Below are 12,326 nucleotides of genomic sequence, written 5' to 3' on the forward strand. Positions count from 1 at the left end.
CTGGCTTAAGTTTGGTTCCAATTTTTATTCTGCTGCACAAGATACAGAATTTTAAGATTGGAATCACAATGCTAGAAGTAAAATGTTCTGCTCAATATAGCAGACATTTCCTGACTGCACTTCCATGTTCAAATGCTAAAGGTTGATAGGTATATTTATCCTATAAGCTGTGAACTTTAACTGTTACTACTAAGAAGGTTATGCCCTTAAGGTTCAAACAAAACACACTGGAAGACACACTTAAAAGGAAAAGATGCAACCACTTTGTGTGACCTGTCCTCTGCAGGATTACTCCCATTACACTGAGAGCTTTTTTCTTTCTTTACCTCTTCTTATTCCTAAAATACTACCGATTCTTTTTTAAAGAATACTGCCTTAAAGAATTGCATAATTTGCATAGAAGAATTACCATTGTTATCTCCCTGAGAAAAGAAGCTGCAAGGTAATGGAAAGGAAAGGGAGTAACTGAACGCTGGGGGTCAGAAGGACTAAGCCTTAAACAAAGACAGAATACAGAGTATTCATGAATTTGCAACTAGTCAAAATGTGCCAAGGACTACGTTTCCTCTCTGTAAGCTCTTTTGTGCTTCGTGTAAGCAAAAGTCAAGCCAACCTCAAAAGAAGCAGTATCTGATTTTCTGGACAGTTTCTCTGATAGGATGTAGCTGGGGCTCTGTTTATCTGAAATAATGCTTGACAGCTGCATCCCCCAAGCACATGCTCCAATACAACATCCCAAGATGGGTGAAGCATGTATAACAAAATGAAACTTAAAGCAAGACAGCCGAGTCAGAGTAAATCCCTGTTTCATTGAGTTCTTTCTTGACTGAAAGACGTGGAGACGGTCTCTTGGTAACTTACACAGAAACCAGCAGGTCTAGGGGGGAATATAGTGCCATTCTTTGCCTTTTTCTTTTTTTTTAAACATTGATTTTGAACAGCACATTAAAAAAAAGGATGACAGAATCAATAGAATTTAAGATGCTCTTGTAATCTGGGTTTAACTTCATAGTAACACCTCTAATCAAAGGCGGGGAACCCTTTGTGGCATTTTGACATCTACATCTATCATGTGGATGTGGCTTTTATTGAGCTGAATTAACAACTTTACTCAAATAATTAAAATCTAGCCACCCAAAATGTCAGAGTAAAAGTAGTTTAACACTTCATCCTTCTTGTAAAAGTGTAATTTTAATCTGTGCATTATGCCAGCTGTTTTGTGGGTTTACAATAAAAGTAATCAAGCAGTAGAACAGAATAAGAAATTGTAAAACAGCGAAAGAAATAACATCACAGTAGCCTGCCACATGTTCAAATTAGCACCAATTTTACTCCATGGAAATTAAATCCACCTATAAAACTGATAATACCTCAAAACTGTAAGCAAGGGAATACTCAAAACATCAAATCCAACCTGGGCTCTATTTTTCTCCTTAAATAAAAAGAGTCATAAAAATCTCTCATTTCCTCCCAAAAGTGGAAGTAAAACTATCAGGGGTTCTATCCTTCAATTTTCCTTCTCACATCCTGTTCCTTTGGAAAAATCCGATTCTCCAACTACAAATGGAGTTTAAAAAGACTAAGGCCATATTTTCAAATGGCAGAAACAAGCATCACCACAAAAAAAAAAAAAAAAAAAAAGGTGAAAAAAAGACTTTGCCTTTCATCTTTGCTGCTCCTCCCTTGCATAGGTTAGGTGTTTTGTGGTGTGTGCTTGTTTTTTGGGTTTTTTTTTGGTGCTAGTGGATCACCCATGCTGCATCACTGATCAGGGTTCAGACCACATTTCTGTAGGGAGGGGCAACCTAAAGTAGAAAACAGGTCCCAGGGATGGAGAGAAGGGTAACATCCTTTTTAAGTGGTTACACTGGCTTATTTCAATCGCAAATGAGTATAATCTCAGATTTTTATTACACACAGTAGTTGAAAGATTTAGTAATTGAATTAATAATTACTGAAGTATAGACAAAGCAACACACTGATAATCCTGCATAATAGAGATTCCTTTGCCTTTCCTTTCTAGGTCTTGTACTGGGGTACAAGACCATTTATACTAACAGATATGACCTTTTAAAGCGATGGAATAAGTGTGAGACAGGGCAGGCAAAGGAGATGAAAGATGATGCCGGTGCCGCAGTCATTTTATGTTAAAGGCTCTGCTTATATGTGTAATTCATACCACTGAAGTCAGAATAATTTGAGAGCTGAGTTTTCAACAGCCTTTATAAATGATGTGTTTTGTTTCAGGAAATGTCGTCTTCACTGAAATGCTGGTAACATGTATATAATTATGTCAAAATAAAAACCACACTTTTTAAAAAACTTCAAAGCCTTAATTTTAAAAATAAGCTACATCTTAGTGACTATTTTTTTTTTACTACCTTGATGCCAATTATTTTGAATTTTACTGATACATAACTTCGTTTCAGCCAGGTTTTTTCCTTACTAACTGCATTAACAATGTTAACAAGAGAACCACATTTTTTATGCAGATGAAAAAAAAACAACTTCATAGCCATGTATTTTTTTTCCATTTTTTTAACTTCTCTTATGGTTTAAAATGCAGAATATGTATTTCAAATCATAAGACTTGCACCACAGCAGCAGAGACCCTACAGCAAAACACTTCCAAAGGGCCATGCACTGCTCCCAGACGCGCAGCAAGGCTTCTTATTTATTTCAGCAGGAGTCTTAGATGGGTAAAGAAGGCAAAAATTAATAAGCACCTGGGGAAGAGATTAAATTTAACCAATAAAAAAAATAAACCCTATCTTAGAGACTTCTATGCATTTTGGGAAGGTGCTGACACACTTCTCACCTCTGTAAAGTGAAGAGTAATGAGACAACTTAATTCTTTCATATTTCGATAATTTGAAAATTTCCAGCAAGAAATTTTCACTTATGCAACTTGGATCCAAGTCTGAACAAGTGCCTAAGCTGACAGAACTGAGATAACTAACAGATCAAGTTTCTAGGTTAAATTAATACATCCCTCTAGTACTCACTTTAGGCTGAGGAAGGTGAACTGAATTTCATTAAGAAAATCTGGAAAGTGCTGTTTGAATTGGCAAGGAAATAGGGTAGGCTGGTGGGAGGCAGAGCCTAGCAGCTGAACACATCTGCAACCCAAACTCCAAACCTTTCTAGAAATCCACAGTCCTACTGGGTGAAAGGAGAAAAAAAATACACTAGAATATGCACTAAAGAATGCTCTCTTATCTGGACTGGCCACTAAACCAACATTAACTTGAATGTTTTGATGCTTCTGGGAGATTAAGAATTGCCCCAAAGGGAAACACTGCAAAAGAAAATAGACACGAGTTTTAATTTTTTTTTTTTTCTTTAATTATAGACAAGCCAGAAATATAGAAAAACAGCTGAAGGGGAAATTAGAGAAAAAATGAAAATCCTGCAGACAATGAGGAATTGAGAGGCTACTGATCTTTCATGAGATTATTACAGCTAACAACCCAATTCAGAGAGATGCAACATGTTACCATTTCTAACTCCTTTAGAGCATCAACAATGTAAAAACACTACAGACATATTTTAATTGTAGTGCTAATTCAGTTGGTTTTACTCTTTGTTTAAAAGTGTATTGTGTTCACATGGCTAAGTGTTTTTGTTTGTTTTGCATCAGCCCTACTCAAGCTGTGGAGAAAGCTGGAGTAGGTGAACAAAGGCTTTTCTCCCTCTGACACCTTCCAAATATTCCAAACCTCACAAAAAAATGAACTAGAAAAGCTGGGATATTTGTTTTTTCATTATTTTGAGGTACCATGTGAGAAACTGCATGTTACTCATCACAACAGTCTCTTGCACACAATTATTTGGCCTGAGAGGCTGTCACTTCTCCTGCATAAGAAGCATTTTCTTCCTCCCACCCTGCAGGAGTATCTTGCCTTGTTGCAATCTGCCTCTTGCCAAACAGGGCACCTTGCTGCCTATGAGGCATCAGCCAGGGGAACATTTTTCTCTGGTGTGACAGTCATAATCCCAATTGCCAGGCTGCTGCTGGCAACTGAGCAGGAAATGAAATCCCAGTGCTGTCAGCCCTGTGTCCTGAACATGCCCCGTACAGGTTAGGCAGGTAAACATTTTTAAAAATCAAGAGGTGTGAAAGGGTCACTTCCTTGATTAGAAAACTGAAAAGAATTAAGTAAAATACAAAAGCAAAAAAGTAGAGCTTCCTTCCCAAGCAAACCCTTCCTAGCTCTTGCACTTGTCTTGGTTTACTTTCAGGTTTTTGAGCTCCTCCTTTACCCATAGCTAACTTGCTTCAGAGAATTATTCACAGCTACATTTCTCTGTTCCTTTGTTAAAGATGGAGTCCCTCCAGGGCTGCTCACAGCACTTGCTTAGGGCTACCTTCCTCTCCCTTCCATCAAAACTCTCTCTGCCTTTCACAATTTCCAAATCTGGTCATAGCAAATACAGCTATGGAAATTTATATTCCCCCCTTCTGCTTTCTGGAGTAAAAATTTATTTTTTAAAAAAATGCAATGAAGTAGGACACCACGCTTCTTGAACCAGAGCATCATGTTTCATTCAAATGAGATACAAGATTTAATATAACGTATAACTTCAGATTATAAATCTCATATATTTAGAAGTATTCAGCATATACATGTCTTACATATTGCCTAATGCTTCTTTTTTAGCGCTTTGGCTAGCATCTACACTGCCTGTCCATTACTGTTTTGTACCAGTTGGGAAGTCTTGTCACTACAAAATGCAGTTTCTTCCAGCTGAAACTTAAGTGAAAGCAGTAAACAAAACAAATCTGCAATTCCGCTACAGTTGTAATAACCAATTCCTTTGTTCAGATTCAGATCCACTAAGATTCAGTAACAGGAAATATGCCATGTTAAAAGGTGAAAGAATTCAGTCTGTGTTTCTTAGAATAGCTGATCTATTGCCTTCTGCATGAATCCAGCCTCTTCTGCAGGGAACAGCACAACCTGGGCACAGAAAGTGCCATCCCTGTGGTACCAACTGCTCACTATGTGAATAATGAAATCATAAGAAAATATGTGAGAATAGTGATGGCTCCATCTTGAAATAGAACTGACCAGCACAATAATGTGCTTAAATACTTTTCAACTGTTGACAGAACAAAGGAGATTACATGTTGACCATAGGAAATACCAGTATGATGAAAACAATGGAAGAGTTTATTTCTGTAGCTCAACCTCTATCTCTTCCCACACACTCTTCAAAATAGTCTTAATGATATAAAGATGAAGAGCAAAAAGAAAGTATAAAGCCAAATAAAACACACATTGCAGCGCAAGAATGTAAAAAACCAAACCACCCTTCAAATAATTATTATATTGAAGTTATAAGATATAACACAGCATAGTACTAAAGGCAAGCAGTAAATTTAAACTAAAGGATATAGAGATTGAATTTGCTTAATGTGCTAAGACTAAAATTTTTATTTAATCTTTTTTTCTTAATTTTAAGAACTACTGCTCTTAAAATATGATGTCACAAACATTACTTTTAAAACTACTTAATCTTTTTCCAATATAAAATATTTCACTATGAATATTTTCCATTTATTCCATTTAGAGACATGTTTTTATATAGTGAGTTTTGGAAAGGAGTGAAAAAATTGTGATTTTGTGAAAGTGTCCAGTTTTCTCTGAATTCAGTTTGTTTCTACATGATCAATCCCTGCTGAGCTCATAAACCTCACAGCAAAACTCATGAAACTGCTACAACAAATATCAGAAAGACAAGAAATGAGAAATGGCTGATCTGACTTTCTGCTCAGGCTATTTCAGGATGAACAGATCAGCTTCCCAGATGTCTATTCAAGCCTGGACTGGGAAAGCCATTATAATGAAAATCAGAGTTAAAAGGTCTGGGGCCTTACCTGGCCTGGAGGTATTCTCTGAAAAAACCTGTTTTTCCTGGTCTAGGAGTCATAGAAAGAACTGACCCCTTGAACAAGGTAAATGAGTTCTTCAGAGGCCTGGAATAAATTCCTAGGCTCAAGATGCTTTTTGGTCTTTGTTATTTACCCATTTCCTTCAGGTTAATGAACTTCAGCAGAAACAAGAGCGGGGAAAACACCACTCTCACAGTCTCATAACTATGTTTTAAGCACCTAAAATACAGGTACAATGCCTAATGGCATCCATTAACACACTTTCAGTAACACCTAAGGACCCACAGAGTGCACCTACAAAGAAGCAGCTGCCTCCATCTCTAAGCATTATCAACACTTTTAAAAATACCTGCTCTTAGGACAGAAAACTGAAGCTTTGTAAAAACTAGAACACCGACAGGAGATTGAGGCATTTGTTTCAGAGCTAATTTGATCCCTCATAAAGCTGCATTGCATGTCCCCATAAATGCCTAGTCACTCCCAGGGCTTGGAAACACCAGGCTGGAGCTGCTGGAGCTGGCCAAGCCCCAGCTCCTGTCAGCACAGGGCCACTGGGGGATCCAGGCTGGGCTGCAGGAGGAACACCCCAATTCCAGAGAAGGGCAGAGAACTGCTGGGACTGAACCCACCCAGAAACCGGCACACTGTAACCCCAAACCCATGAAGCAACCTGGCCTCTGCAGAGAACATGCACTGGCAGTAGTTCAGACATACAAAGAGAAGAGATCTACTCCATGACACAAAAACCCCACACCCCGAGCTTTAAGGCAGCCTGATTTGCATGGAGTAACTGCATGCTCAGGTATTTCTCCAGCCTCATTTCATTTGGGACTACAGGTTGAGGGTTCTTTTTCCCTTTGGGCTGGTTTTGGGGGGGCTCTTTTTTCTTGGTTTTGTTTATTAGGTGTGGGGTGTTTTTTCTTTAATTGACAAGTTGCTATGTAACACCTTCTGAGTGCTAGAAAATATTAAAAAATAGAGGCAAGAAATAAAACAAGTGTAAAGGTGCAACTACAAATAAAATTGTCTTGGGCAAATATATAACTGAGACATTCAGTTCACTCAGATTCATGGGTAAACACCATGAATTTTAGCCTGTATATAATGCCTAAGAATGAAAACTGTAACTCCCATAAGAAGGGTGGAAAATGCAAGGAGAAATCATAAACAAATAGATGTTGCACTTATGCATAGTAAGGAATGTTGTACACAGCAATAAAGAAACCTAAAAGGGCAATTGGATGACAGCAACATTTCTGAAGTGTCTTTGGATTAATTTCAATAAATATCAGGTAAGGAGAGGGATAATTTAGCTGTCTGAATTACTGGATTATGAATTAAATGGTTCCTTTTAACATTCTGTACTCAAACCACAGTCCTATTAAGCGTAAGACTCTAATGTGAATTTTTAAAGAATGAGAAAATATTATCAGTTCTGCAAGTGATTAAGTCTAGCCCAAAAAGAACATGTAAGGCAAATGCTTTGGAAGCCCTGCCTTTTGTATAAATGGCAGATCAAAGTGTTACTAGTAAAATTATATAATCCTGTTAAACTGGATCCTGGAAAAGGAGTACTGAAAGGCAATTTAGGTTTTACCTCTTCCTTAAACCACCACGTTTTATTTATTTTAACTTGCAGGTCCTTGCAAAACTCTCACCGGCATGTACATTCTTTTCTTTCCACTAAAATCACAAGACAGGACAATCAGGTTTGTTATCACAAACCTCTCAAACATAACACACACATGCACACATTTTTCATGGGCTGTGGAACAGCAGTCTTCTGCTTTTCACACAAACTTTGTAAAGACAGAAAAATTCTCACAAATTTATCTTCTGTTCTTCACTGAAGACTTAAAAAAAAAAAAAAAAAAGAGGGAAAAAAACCCTCATGCACAGATGGATGGAGATTTCTTACAAGTTCTGCACTCTGTATTGTCACCACAGGACCACCTGCAGTCCTGCACTGCCCAGATAGGTGTTCTCAAAAACACCTGGGTAAGCTGTCCAGCCCAAGGACTATGTGCTGGAGATAAGAGGTAATTAGCAAATGAAACTATTCCTAGCACTCCTCCTTCAACATTAAGTGCAGAGCTGCAGCAGCAAGCTGGCACCTGGTACAGGGAAATGCTAGATGTGATCATTTCAATTTACACATTCAGCACTACATCCCATATGCTTGTCAATGTGAAAGTGTCAGTGATAACAGAGATACCCTAAGAAACTGCTCTGTTGAAATGCTGACATGAAGCTTTTATGTATGAAACAGACCCTCTACTCTGGACCATCTGTAGCTTCTTCGTTTTCTCATGGGGCATGTGTTGGCCATAAAATCTTTCCATTAAAAAAAAATATAAAAAATTAAGCTCGAGTTTAAAGGGAAAATTATAAGCCCTTAAACATCCGTAAACCAAATTTATATGTAAAAGTATTTTTCATATAAACACACTACTTGCTCAGCAAGAATAAAAAAAAAACAAACTGCTGAGCAGAAAAAGTTTGCTTCAATTAGATATAGCAAAATTTATAGCTGTTCTGCAACATTAAAGGAAAGTATCTGGCACTGTAACTTCTACCAATATATAAAATTAAAAAAACTGGAAAATTATGACTGTTTTTGTCTTTTGACTCTTTAGTATGTTTTTCCATACCTCCGTTCTGTACACATCTTAAACTCACAGGTGTTTTTTCCAAAATGCTTTCCAATGATTTCACACCCAGAAACTTCTTAAGTACAACAAAAGTAGGAAATGTCTTTTGTGTGAGAAGTGAGGAGTTTGCTGAATTAGGTGACCAACTAAGGCTAAGGAAGACAATGCAGAGAAGCAGAATAATTTCCTCTGCACAGCTGAGGTCTGTGAGGTGGCGTCAATCATCAGAAAAGGATAATGGAGAGGGTGGAGAGAGAGGACAGGATGGCAAAATTTACAAGGCAGCAGCATTATTTACTATACTCCTTAAATGATCTGAAAATGCATTGAGAAGTGAAAGATGGAGAAATATGCTTTGTGATAATGTCCTTAAAAAGTGAAGTTGACAAAAGGCAAGGAGATTCATGGCCACAGTAATGCACTCCAAAACACAAAATTAAAACTCAAATACTTTTTTTTAAATCCTGAGCAATGAATCAAGAAATATCTACTGGCACTCAGTGACAGTGGATAATTAAGAAATGCACACTCTAAGCAGGGTACTTTGTGCATTTAAGTATTTTGGCATTTTCCTCTGAGGCTTCCAGTACTGACTACCAGTGAAAGAAAAAAAATCTGAAGGACTGAGATATAATGAGGCAATTTCTGTTTCAGTAAAAGTACACACACTTGTAAAATCCCTAAAGCAGTCTTGAAAGGGCTAGTTTATCTGAGAAATGAACCCTTGGAAAAATCTTGTTTCCCTCCTCAAGACAGAAATCAAATGCAACTCTGGATCTACCCAACCACACCCTTATAAAGACACATAGGCTATCTTCATATTTGTACTTGTAAACCCTTGCAGACAATTTGGGATCCCCTTCACCATCTTCATAACTAAATCTATGAGAACCAGGATCTAGATACTCTAACTTTAAATGACAGGGTCCCACAAAGGAACATTAATCATGTTAAGTGTCTAACTGGTACTGTATTCTAATGAAGAATGGCACGTTTTAGAGCAGTTTTCTGTCTCAAAAAGAAAATGCCCATTCAGCTGGCACAAGGGCTTCCAAGCTTCAGTGGATGCAGAGATCTCACTGGTTTTTCTTCTGTTTAAGGGTGAAGCACTCTGACAGCTCCACCACGACCTACACCTCTCCCAGTTGTCAAATGCCTGGGTGACACCGCTCAGGGAAGAGGCTGGGGGAAAGCTCTTCCTAAAGGAGAAAGAAAGGCTGTCTCCTGCATCAGTCTACCACAGGGGTGCCAGAGAGACCACAAGGGAGCTGAGGGCATGACAGAGCAGGAGTGAACACCTCCTCCCAGCATCAGAAGGAAATGCTGCAGCTCAGTGTCCCGAGCTCACCCTACCCATGTGCGCGTTCCCTCTGTGATGCCAGCTCCTGAGGCAGGGACGGAGGGACACGGGGGCACCTGCAGCCTCGCCCCTGACGGGCCTTCCAAGGCACACTGCCTATTGCAAACATCTTCTGATAATTAAATCTTAATACTTTCACTCTGGAAAGCAAACACCAGACACAGAGAAGCTGTACACATCTCCCTATGCTCCAGAGACTTTCCTAAATAACTTGTCAGTGGTTCTAATTGAAAGCGTGTAACATTAATACGTTAATAGCAGACATATGATCAAAAATACGAATTTTCCATTAAAAAACTGATATTTGTCAAGATGGAGGAGAGAGATGCATGGGCATTTATTATTGTCTGATTTTAAGAATTGATTTGGGATCTAATTTAGAAATTGCTGTTACACATTTTAACCATATGCTTTATGAGTGGGGCTTTTTTTCCTCCCTTTAAACAGCATCAAAGCCTTCCATTAACCTCATCAGAGGCTCTCCAAGTTCTGACCTCCTAAACACAACAAACACAGAAAACAACTGCAGTGCTTCTCCTAAAGTATCTGACTGTAAGGTTTAGGTGTATATTCAAGTGACATGGGCACAGCTGACAGCTCTAAAAACAGACTTAATGGTTTAGGTTGCAGACATGCTACTGTGTTGTCAGCAGAACAAGCACTCTTGTAACCTTCAATATTTTGGTTGAGAAAACTAAAAAAGTTGAGCTTGAAAAATGAAGGGAAAACAAAATTAAGCATTCTAAATCTAGGGAAGTTAGCATACTATCATCAAAAGGAGACACCTACTTATGCTGCAGATCTAATTTAGGAGGCAAGACTTTATAAATGCTCAAAGAATAAAAAAGAAATATGTTCACACTGTCAAAATATGTCTCCCTATACCTATATCTACCTATACATGAATAAAACTACCCAGGTTTAAGCTCTAACTATGCAGGTAATTTGTTGAAAAATTAATTTCCAATGAAGGGTATATGTGTGTGTGGGCATTAAAATGGGAATTGATTCCAGAGACATTTATTCCAATACCTCCTTCACTTTTAATTCCCCCAGGTTATCTTAAGAATGTAGCATAATTGAGAACTATTTTCATGGAACAGTAATTCTAAATAAGTGGGATGCTGGAGATGAATTGTATGTCTAAAAATGGTTTTATGTCTAAAACATGAAATATCACGCAATGAAGATAGCATCTTTTGCCCATTTAAATGCTTAACTGGCATTAAAAAAAATACATAATAAAAAGTCCTTCTAAGAACAAAATTTTTAGTTAACAAGCTTCTAGAAATATCCACTTCATGCAGGCCAAACCAAGGTACCACAAAAATATGCATTGTCTTTTTAGTGATAGAGATATTGCTAATACTCCAGAGGATTTCTTGTGAAAAGATAACTAACACCACCCTATCACGATATAAACATGTTGCCAAAAATTCTCAGAATCTTCAATAATGACATTTCCTTGTGTTATTTCTTCATAGTGTCATTGGTAACAATTCACTGGCCCTTATCAGACAAGAGTTCCCATTTTCTATCATTCCATTTTTACCTGCCTAATCAGTTGAACAAAAGTACTTTATGTAAAATGATTCCTTTAGTTGCCTTAGCTACAAATCCCTGCAGTATTGTATAATTGAAATCTACTCACGTAAGTTAGGAATAATTAGGCCCCAAAATTAAGCCAAACACAAAGTTAATTCAAATAGTCAGCTGCTGTCATTTAAATGGTTACAGAGTTTTATTGTTGCTTAACATCCTTGAATGCTTCTAAATGCACCTTTTTTTCCCTCTGTTACAACCTTATCCCTTACTCCAGATGGAAAGAGAATCAAGAGAATTAATTTTGATTATGTCATAATCATTCATCCCTTGACCAAAGATTTTCTTTACTATTTTTTCCCAGTTATTGTCACTACATTTTTCTATTTTATTTTTAATCAGACATATAAAAAACAGGAATAAAAAGAATCAAAACAGATGAGGCTCTGAGGTAAATAAAGTCAGAATCACTGAGTCTGTTACAAATAACATTAATATAATGAGGAATTTTTAACAGCAAATATTCAGAAAGTCTCTCTTCATGCTTCAAAAAGCCTTTTGTTAAAAGAAGGCAACACAGAAATACAGTTAAAATGGATCCACCACAAATCTAAGAGCTAGAAAATAATGCATCAAAGAGATAAGACTAAATATCATAACAGGTATTGTTCTTGGGTCTGAGTCAGGACTTGATTTATCAGTGTGAAATTTGAAATAATTAACACAGCAAAATAATTGTTATATTGTTACACATAAAGCACAAAATAATCGCTACATTTTTAGATTACTTTGTAAGCAGTAAAGGAAAACTGCTGCTTAGATGCATTTCTGACTGTTTTCCTGTCGGCACTCAGTTTACACTGCAGAACAAAACACT

At 37.4% G+C, this 12,326-nt stretch overlaps 1 protein-coding gene across 11 annotated transcripts in view; it reads right to left on the reverse strand.

Moving 5' to 3' along the window:
- Positions 1-12,326, reverse strand: part of ADGRL2 (adhesion G protein-coupled receptor L2) — a 176,118-nt gene that overhangs the window by 103,544 nt on the left and 60,248 nt on the right. The gene's annotated exons all lie outside the window — the stretch shown is intronic.

This window comes from Pseudopodoces humilis, chromosome 10, assembly GCF_049639895.1.
Source record: "Pseudopodoces humilis isolate 2021_Gansu_Grassland_sample_001 chromosome 10, ASM4963989v1, whole genome shotgun sequence".
NCBI classification, from domain to species: Eukaryota; Metazoa; Chordata; class Aves; order Passeriformes; family Paridae; genus Pseudopodoces; species Pseudopodoces humilis.